General features: G+C 35.7%; 1 pseudogene; it reads left to right on the plus strand.

Annotated features, from left to right (window-relative positions):
* The first annotated feature begins 3,179 nt into the window (after positions 1–3,179).
* Positions 3,180–7,571, plus strand: LOC127868351 (calpain-B-like; annotated as a pseudogene).
* The last annotated feature ends 3,534 nt before the right edge of the window (positions 7,572–11,105 follow it).

The raw sequence follows: 11,105 nt of genomic DNA on the forward strand, positions 1-11,105 counted from the left end.
TTTTGTCCAGGATCTTCAAAGCGTCCTATCTTAATTACCAGAGTCATATCATTAACTGTTTTACTTCACTTTTCGCGGCTTACGCGGTACTACATACGTGTTCTTGACTGGGGAGAAGTTCTGTTCATCAACAACTAACACTTAACCGAAAAAGAGTGTACGTTCCAAAAAAATATAGAAGTAATTTTGTCAAGTTTACACAAAATTCGACGTACCACTTAAATAATCACATAATTGCTACACAAAAAACGCTCCTTTTATTAACAGTGAACGGATGCTGTCCACGTGGTCGTACGTTAGTGTTATTTTGTTTTTTGTATGTTGTATGCATAGTAACAAAAAACAACTACAAAAAATTTAAAATAACCAACAAAAACACTTACTCCGCAAATATCTGCTATTAATTATAAAACTCTTCTTGCTATTTCCTTTAACTCCAGAACATCACTTCGTTACAAATCACTTTGTTTTATTACAACATGCCCAAGTACTATTAGTTCACAATAATGAAAATGTAATGTTCAGTTGTGTAATGCTCAGTGAATATCAAGTTTAACTTCAATACAGAAATTATGTGAACGTATACTGTTCTACTCCTAAGTCGGTTTTTACGCACCGAAATTAATTGGTTAAACGCGTATCGTTTCACTAACCAATGAATGGCAATTTCAGTAATGCTGAACAGGAGATTGCGAAATATATCTTTACTTGGGAAAATGTAAACAACACCGGCCTTTAAAGGGGCCTTTTCACAGATTTTGGAATGTTTTGAAGTTTGTCATTAAATGCTTCATATAAGGGATGGGACCGGATATCCGAATATTCGAATATTCGAAAATCGGCCGAATATTCGAATCCAAAATTCATATTCGAATATTCTATTTTTATGCAAATATAATTCCAGCGTTGTAAGGGTTAAAGTAGAACAACAGTTTCTGCTTAATTACTTGAGGTACCATACAATGGAGGTTTTATGCTGAAGATTTGTGTGGGTTTCTTACCTACAGACCTGGCTAGTGATTGTATTTTAATTATTATGCCCCCCTTCGAAGAAGAGGGGGTATATTGCTTTGCTCATGTCGGTCGGTCGGTCTGTCGGTCCGTCCACCAGGTTGTTGTCAGACGATAACTCAAGAATGCTTGGGCCTAGGATCATGAAACTTCATAGGTACATTGATCATGACTCGCAGATGACCCCTATTGATTTTGAGGTCACTAGGTCAAAGGTCAAGGTCACCCGAAATAGTAAAATGGTTTCCGGATGATAACTCAAGAACGCTTAGGCCTAGGATCATGAAACTTGATAGGTAGATTGATCATGACTCGCAGATGACCCCTATTGATTTTCAGGTCACTAGGTCAAAGGTCAAGGTCACAGTGACCCGAAATAGTAAAATAGTGTTTGGATGATAACTCAAGAACGCTTAGGCCTAGGATCATGAAACTTGATAGGTAGATTGATCAGGACTCGCAGATGACCCCTATTGATTTTGAGGTCACTAGGTCAAAGGTCAAGGTCACAATGACCCGAAATAGTAAAATGGTTTCCGGATGATAACTCCAGAACGCTTAGGCCTAGGATCATGAAACTTGATAGGTAGATTGATCATGACTCGCAGATGACCTCTATTGATTTTCAGGTCACTAGGTCAAAGGTCAAGGTCACGGTGACCCGAAATAGTAAAATGGTTTCCGGATGATAACTGAAGAACTTATACCTAGGATCATGAAACTTGATAGGTAGATTGATCATGACTCGCAGATGACCCCTATTGATTTTCAGGTCACTAGGTCAAAGGTCAAGGTCACGGTGACCTGAAATAGTAAAATGGTGTCCGGATGATAACTCAAGAATGCTTATGGCTAGGATCATGAAACTTGATAGGTACATTGATCATGACTGGCAGATGACCCCTATTGATTTTCAGGTCACTAGGTCATAGGTCAAGGTCACAGTGACAAAAAACATATTCACACAATGGCTCTCACTACAACGGAGAGCCCATATGGGGGGCATGCATGTTTTACAAACAGCCCTTGTTTCAATTAAATGTGATTTAAATGTTAAATGTTGAAGATCTGGTTGTATGGCTTGTTGCTTGCTGTATGCACTGTTTTCCCTGGATCAAATTAATACATCCTTTTAAGATTAATGGAATCTATGCCTTTGATCAGGCTTATTCTGCAACGCTGGAACTCATGTTTATTGTTGAGCAAAACAAAAAACTCTTTACTCAACCTAAACAAATAACAATTTTTTTTTAATGTTTAGAAATTTTAAATAACAAATGCAATAAGTTTTTGTTATATATATTTTCGCTTTATTTTATTCACGATTGTTTATGTCTTACTGTTTTTATATTTTACGCTGTCATTTCAGTTAGTGATTTGCTAAGCATGTAAAAGAAAAGAAAATATAATGTTTATGTTGAAAAATTGCTTGTTTTTTACCTTGTGTTTAATGTTTCTTTTCATGTGTATTTATTGCAATAACAGATGTATGCATTGTGTCATTTACTGAATAATCTGTCTTGTTGAATACTAGTGTCTCTTTCCAGCAGTATTTCTTGTAAAAAGAGGACTGCATTACAAATAAAATGTTTTAATTGTTATTAAAAAAAAAATAAGATGGTTTAACAAGTTTAATACTTAAGCATATTCTAAAAAAGTATAATGACTGTTGATATGCCCCTTTAACAGTTCCCATTTGTTGTTGTGCCAATATAAAAATAGTGTTATTTAAAGTTGAAATCAAAAGAAAAATTCAATAAAATAATGCAACTTAATAACACTAGTGCTTTTCGCTTTTTGTATCTTAAAAGGTAAGCCAATTGTTTTGTATAGAAGCTATCTGCATAATTTATATGAATTAATAGTCAGTAAAATGATGCAATCAACTTAATTCATTTTAACTGAAACTATTAGATACGTGTTCATGCATGTATGCGTTTGCAAGTTGCCAAAAAAATCAACAAAAATGGGAATATAAAATTGTAAAATGCAAATTTTTTTTGTTTGATTTCCAATTAAAATAAATCATTCTGATAGTGTAAAATGTTCATGATTGATTAAAGGTGAGAGAATATTGCCTTTTATGTTGCTGTTGACAGTTGTGTTTTTAATCTCAATAACAACATGTTTGGTATTTATAGAAAGTTTTATTTTCATTATGTGACAAAATGATAAGTAAGATGCAAATAATTGACAACATCCATCCATTTGTCAATGCCTGTAGTGCACTTAAACGGTCTTGTTCACAGATTTTCATGATATATAAAAATGTCCCTAAAGGAATTTTATAACACAAATGAACTTATTGGAATTGTTTTAAATAATTATAATAAAAAAGAAAAAGATAAAACTAAAAAGGTGTGCCTGACTTGGAGGTTTGAACCCAACACCTCTGGAAGCAGATGCTAACGTGTTTTCACACAACGAAGGCTTTTAAATAAGGAGGGAAGTGTAAAACTAGTTAGATGTGATGTCAGACAGCCAGGTTTGGGGTAAATAATCGATGAAAAGCATTACAAAGGCTTCATTATTTTTCCAATTTTAATTTATTTATTTTAACAAATGAACTGTGGATTGTTTATTTTTTGCTAGTTTGGATATTATGCATGCACTCTTTTTTTATTTGAAGACTTTTTATTTCATTACCACTTTTGCGAAACTGTGAACAAGTCCTTTTAAGAAAAACTCATTTGATACATCAGTTCAAGTTCATATGTTTGTAATGATCTCAAGAATGTTTTATTTGGCAGCAATTTGTATTACCGGAACTTTATATTTATATGTACTCTTGTACACCTGTATGATGTTCACTCACTGGCAGCAAGCATTGTTTACTGTGAACCTGTTCAATGGAATATATAGCACAATTAAGTAGTAGTGTTACATGCAAGTTGAATTGTTATACCAAGTAGTTGAATTGTAAAACTTTACTGTTAACTTAAGTACTTGTGTGCATGGTAACACAAACCAAGGGATTTTGTTTACCTTGAAATTTAAAAAAGATATTTGAATTGTGCTACAATATATCTTTGACCATTTGTTATTTTGAGTAATTTTATTTTATTTTTGCATTTATGTGAAATATACAGATCTTTGGAGAATGTTTAGAGTTTGAGTTGTATTTCCGGCTTTGTAACTTGCAGTTTTCAATTAGTACTGTTTCTGTTCAGGTACATATTGCTTAGGCTAAAAATTTCCTGAAATGCATCAATAATAAATTGATAATAAACAATTGATTGCATTAATAGATAAATGCACACGACGGAACATACTGCAAATGTTAATTCAGCAACAGCACTCAATTTATTTTGTTCGTTTATTTACAAAAACATACTTAAAGCCACATGCCTGAAATGAAATACATGTGAATCAATAGATATATATGCAATTTGAAAGTGTGCAAAATTGTCATTAAATCTATAGCCTAGTTAGCAAGTAATTTACTATTTTTAGTTTAAAACCGAATGTAGGATTGTTATACGGTGTACGTCTATTTCGACAAACGCGATAATTTTTAAGTTGTAATGCGCAAAAAAAAAACGGATTTATACCTTGTAACACCAGATATATTCTAATTTGCATAGATAAAATTAAATCTATAGCCTAGTTAGCAAGTAATTTATTATTTTTCAAACGGTACCGCTTTTAAAATCGAAAGAAGGATTTCTAGACGTATACGTCCATTTCAACAAACGCGATTATTTTTTAGTTTTAAAGTGCCTAAAAAGACGGAATTCTACCTTGAAACCACAAGATATATTCTAATTGGCATAGATAAAATATGTTTCTTATTTATACTTAAATTAACTTTCATTTTAAGGTGTGTGGCTTTAAAACTGAACAGCTACGTATATTTACAAACAGTGATAGGTAATCTGTGCAGCATGTCTTTCCATATAAAAGTATTTCATTAAAATATATTTTCACTGCATTCTATTTTCGCATTATTAATACTGTCACAAGGACTTATGTTGACCTTATTTGTTTGTTTAGATTTTTGTTTATGATCAGATAGCTATTTGTGCAGTTTAATAATTTAATGACAACTATACATTAATATGAGAAACTATTGGATTCCTTAATATGAAGATTAAAAAAAAAGTGTTTGTCAATCCTTTTGTTTTATAATCTTATATTATGATCTACTTGCTTGATTTACATTCATTATGCTTGTTCACTGTTTGTAGGATTTATATTAATAATCATCAATTTTCAATATGCCATTTTAATCCATGCAATATGTTTTGATCATGCCATTCTTAGATTATAAAATAGAAATTGTTATTCACAGATTTAAACAAGTTTAGTACATGTCAAGATAGAAACGGTATATAATACCTCCAACTTTAACATTTAGGCAGATAGAAACTGGCGGAACTCCGTGATAGAACATATGTACATTTTGTTATTAAATATATTGTTACAACTTTATTCTGTGTTGAGCTTATTTCCTCAAAGGAGTTTTACTCACAAAGGCCAAAAACTTCATTTGTGATAAGTGGAAGGGGGCCTGGTCTGACAAGTCTGCAGAGTGGAAATACATCCCTGCTGATGAGAAGAAAGCTCTGGGGCTGACATTTGATGACGATGGAGAATTCTGGATGTCGTTTCAAGACTGGCAGGACAACTTCATGAAGATTGAGATCTGTAACCTCGGCCCAGAGTCCCTACATGAGGATGAGGCTGCGCAGGGCAAGATCCGTTGGGAGGCGACTGCTGAGGTCGGGGAGTGGATACCCCGTGTAAACGCTGGAGGTTGCAGGAACTACCTGGACACGTTTGCCATGAACCCCCAGTACCGTGTGGTGTTGACCGACCCGGATGATGATGAGGACGACCTGTGTACCATCCTCATTGGTCTGCTTCAGAAAGATCGGCGCAAGAAACGCAAGGAAGGGCTGGATATGCTCACCATTGGCTACGTCATCTACAAGATGAAGGAGGATGGTACTTTTGGCATAGGCCCTTTGGACACTAAATTCTTCAAGTTCAACGCATCCGTGGCCAAGTCCCCGTCCTTCATCAACATGCGTGAGGTGTGTGGTCGACATCAGCTCTGCCCCGGGACCTACGTCATCATCCCCTCCACCTTTGAGCCCAACCAACAGGGAGAGTTCCTGCTGAGGATCTTCACGGAGAAGGCTGGAACAACCTCTGAGATGGATGAAGGGACAGGCATTATTGAAGACCAGAAACAGAGTCCTGTGCCCCCTGTTACGAAGGATGACAAGGTTCAAGGAGAGGAGCTGAAGGAAAGTTTATAGAGGATTGCAGGAGAGGACCTAGAGGTAGACGCGTACGAACTCCGTGACATCCTCAACTATGTGTTCACTAAATCAAAGGAGTTCAAGTTTGATGGATTCTCGCTGGATGTTTGCCGCAGTATGGTTGCCATGCACAACGGTGACCTATCTGGTAAACTGGGCTTTGAGGAGTTCAAGGTGCTATGGCAGGACCTCAGGAAGTGGAAGGCTGTGTTCAATGAGTTTGACAAGGACAACAGTGGGCTGCTGAGCTCATACGAAATGAGAAATGCCTTCCATGCAAGCGGTTTCCGTCTGAGTAACCGGGCCCTCTCTGCAATCATCCTGAGGTTCTGCACCAAGAAGGGAGAGATCGAGTTTGATGACTTCGTGTTGTGTGCCATCAGGCTTAAGACCATGATTGCTTCATTCAAGGGCCATGACAACAAAGGCGTGGCTTCCTACGACATTGATAATTTCATTCAGACTACCATGTACTCGTAAGGAGGCAGTCAAGTGTCAAGTGGGCAAAAAAGTGTGCAGAAGTTGCCTGTCATCAGTTGTGTTATATAGATCTGACAGAAGAGTTGTCTGTGCAGCAATAGTCTACACTGCATAGGACTTTATGTTGATTTTTAAAAAGTATATTAATATATAGTACTATTACAGAAATATAAGTGTTTATTTTATTTGTTTCTAATGCATTTTTGTACTTATAAAACACCCATAATAGCTTTTGATATTGTAGCTTGTTTTCCCAGTTCAATTCTAGCATATTTGTGAAGTCTTAGTTGTATTTAAACAAGTTTATACTCTTAATATGTCTTAACTTGTGTTCCTGTTTATTTTTTTGTTACTTGTGTCCTTTTTATCTTATGCTCCAAAGTCTCTTTTTACATTTAAAATCGAGTATTCTTGTTATTTATTTATTTTTAAGTCTTTGTTTACATTTCAAACACCTTTAAGTCATGTTGCTGACCAACTGTTGTGCCTTTCTTGTTCAGTTCTCATTTTGGCATCTCAATTTGCGTTTTAAGTAATTGTTTAACACTTAAATACCCATTTTGACGCTTTTGTAGTCATATTAAATTAAAGACCTTTGTTACTATATTCAAGTTTTAAAGGCTTAATTTGCCAACCCTTAGGTACTAATGAGTAGCAAACAGCATTAAACCTGAACAGACTGTGAGTAACTCTCACACCGTTCTGGTGTTATATTGGTTGCATATAGCGATTTTCACTTTACTTTTGAGCGGGAAAGGGCTAATACGTGTAATAACTACTGAAATAGGTACAAGATGGGAATATTGTAGTAAAAAACATATTGCATGGATTAAAATGGCATATTGAAAATTGATGATTATTAATATAAATCCTACAAACAGTGAACAAGCATAATGAATGTAAATCTTGCAAACTGTGAACAAGCAAGTAGATCATAATATAAGATTATACAACAAAAGGATTGACAAACACTTTTTTTTTAAATCTTCATATTAAGGAATCAAATAGTTTCTCATATTAATGTATAGTTGTCATTAAATTATTAAACTGCACAAATAGCTATCTGATCATAAACAAAAATCTAAACAAACAAATAAGGTCAACATAAGTCATTGTGACAATACTTTTTATGAGCTGTATATTTATCAGTATTATTTTAACACAGTTATTTATAGTTTGCTAGTATGTTACTTTTCAGATAAAATGACCACGGATAAACTATACATGTAGATGGCTGAATATTGGTAATAGTTTTGGTAGTAGTTAAGACAGTGTCCTAAATGTTTTCAGAAATCAATCAATAGTTTGAAACCGTTTTTCCAGTTTTCAGAACTTTGCCCCCCCCCCCCCCTCCTGTAGTTTTTCTTGTTCAAAATTTTATAATGGTTGCTAGCTGCCTTTTTAACACTATATTTGCCCATAGAAATATACATATGCAAAATATTAAATATATAACACACATCAAATCAAAAAGTTGAACATACAGTGGCAGTATAATGCAATAATATCAAAGAGATCACTCTATATACAATCATTTGAAGCTCAAAACTTGTTTTGAGCAAACAATTTTTGTAGTATGTAAAACAAAATGCACTTAGATATACAAAAGTAGCTGGTGAATTATTACTTCAAACCACTTGAACACATATATTCACGAAACTGCTATCGTCAAACACTAGTGGTATATTTCACGCGCACAGCAGTTGCCATTGGCACCAATTGCTGGTGACCAGGCGTTCTGTTCTCGTTATCAACAACGGCCAGTCCCTGGGTTTGGTAGTAGTCCAGAAGCGCAATAATGTTGGTGAAATGGAGGTCCTTTGTGATGAAAAAGGAGAAGTCCTGCCCGTGTCCAATGTTGTTCACTTTCATGCGAATTCTATAGTGAATAAGCCGTCCAGAAAAACTAAAATCGACAGTAAATATGCATGAGTTACTAGATCTAGAAATTATGTAGTTTAAAAAAATAGGCATTTCTTTAAATTGTGTGATTTTATGTGTGACTAGCATAAAAAATAGTAATGGTCTGCAAATTTCGTCGTCCTTTAAATATCTTATTAGAGTAAACATGTTATTAAAGTAGATACACTTTGTATTTCACATGCATTGAATAACTTTGTTACACTACTGCATTCCATATGAGGTGTTGGTATATTTCTGTATATTGACTTGCCTGATAGTGATCACAAGGCAGTGTTTCTTTCTGCTATACCAGATGACGTAAGTTCCAAGGCGTGGTAGTGCCGTGGTCATTGTTCTTGGAACCTGAAATTGTCATCTTGAACTAGATCTTGCTTCAAAGTTTGAGTGCTTCAAAGAATACCTACATTATGTTGACTGATTTGTTTCATGTGCTGTACCTAAAGACTTAAAAATCAGTTTTGTTTTTAAAGGAAATACCATTTTTATTGCTATGGATCGTTCTTCAAATTAAGGAAATATACCATATTTTTATTTCATTTCATACGAATATGTCGTGACCAGTTCCTTTGCAATATGAGGTAAACGTGATTTTAAAATCGAAAAACGACAAAATAACGCCCATGAAGTTCAATTGTACTAGTACACTTACAGTGTAATCTGTTTCAATAGGACACCACCCAGGGTAGCCTGCTAATATTGCCCGGTAGTTGCCGAACACATGGTCCCCTTCCAACAGGTGGTCTAAAGACCTACTCGAAAATGAGGCGCGTAAAGTCAGCTCTGGAATTTCTGCTTGTGTCGAAGGGTCCGAGCTCACTATTTCGACCTTCGGGCTGAAGGTGACAGACCTATTTCGTCCCGACAAGGAGCTTGACAAATTTTCACTTTCTGTTCCAGATAAATCGGAGCTTGATTGACTTGAAAATGATACTGAGCGAAACCCGTCAAATAGTGGACCGGCTGTTTGCATATTGCTGGCACACACATTTCTTCTTCTGGGAACTGGTTGGCATACACGAATTCGACTCTCAGATTAATCTCTCGTATTTGTTCTTTGTAACAACGTACGTTCGTGACCATCACCATTTGTTGGCTCCATTTCCTTGGGCGATATGCCACGTGTACTCTGTGATTCATTACTGTCGGGCTTGGAAAAGGGACTATTTTCCAGTTCTGGCCTAAGTCTCTCTGAACTTTGCCACGCTGTCATTCTTACTGAATTTTCAATACCGGACTTATTTGAAGAATTTAATGAGTCTTCACTTTTTGAATATCTTATTCTGGGCACTGGTTTTGATCTTTTCAATTTGCTTGGTTTCTGGGCACAAACTGGTTTCTTTTGTTCCATTATGTTTGCAGAAGACGACTCTACGTTGGTTGCAACAGCGGTCAAAACACTGTTTATAATGCTGTCGTTGCTACACATTTGACAAAGTGCACTTTTTGTTGTATTCTCTGACTTCCGGGTATTGTATCGCCCAGGAAATCGCTTTCGCCTCACCTTTTCATCAGCGACACTGCTTTTATCTTGTTCAACAACGCTTGGTGTTGGAGAAAATATTTCAGCTAGTGTTGTCATATCCCTTTGTCTACCAGACCGGTAACCAACATAGTTTGACTCGTCGGTCTGTTTTAAGTCCTCGTACCTATTCTCGTCGTTTTCAAAACTCTCATTTCTTTCATTTGCGAATCTGTTCCTATAACAATCAAACAAAGCGTAGTTTATTGGTGAAAACCTATCTGCAGAACATTCGTGATGGTCCATTCTGGTTTCTAGATCACCCATAGTTGGTGATTCTTCGCTGTTCTGTAGAAACTTATTGAAATCCAAATAGTTCGGAATGTCATCTTTGTCGGAGATATCACAATTGTTTACCATTCCCTCACCATGTTCTTCTACCTGATCGGTTATATCATCATTAGCATGTGTTGCAGATGTGAACAGCGTCTTCAGATGCGTTGTGGAATCATCAGAGAGTTCTTCCTTGTCGAAGCGCGATACATTTCCTTCGTGATACGATTCGTGTACTACTTTGGTATAGGTCAAGCAACTGTAAAACTCTCTTTTATTTTCGCAACGTGTTGGCTTATCAGAGTCATTTAAATTAACAAGACCGGTACCGTTTTCTTTTTGCGAAAACATGTACTCTTTTACATACGTTATGGAACTGTCCGAGTGGTACACTGGATTTTCACCCAAGTTACCTGCAGTTTCTGCTGTCACGTTAACGGGCGATTCCCCATTAATACCATCACCAAAACTTTGCATCATTTCAGAGACCGTTTCATTAAGAACTGCCCCCTTATCATCTTCGATGGAACTACATTTATCAAAGCTATCACATAACATGTCGGTGTCAACAAACTCGCCATCTTGAACGTTTTGTTTTTCACTTACAATTTCACGTCGAAACACATCATCCT

Source organism: Dreissena polymorpha, chromosome 1 (genome assembly GCF_020536995.1).
Source record: "Dreissena polymorpha isolate Duluth1 chromosome 1, UMN_Dpol_1.0, whole genome shotgun sequence".
NCBI classification, from domain to species: Eukaryota; Metazoa; Mollusca; class Bivalvia; order Myida; family Dreissenidae; genus Dreissena; species Dreissena polymorpha.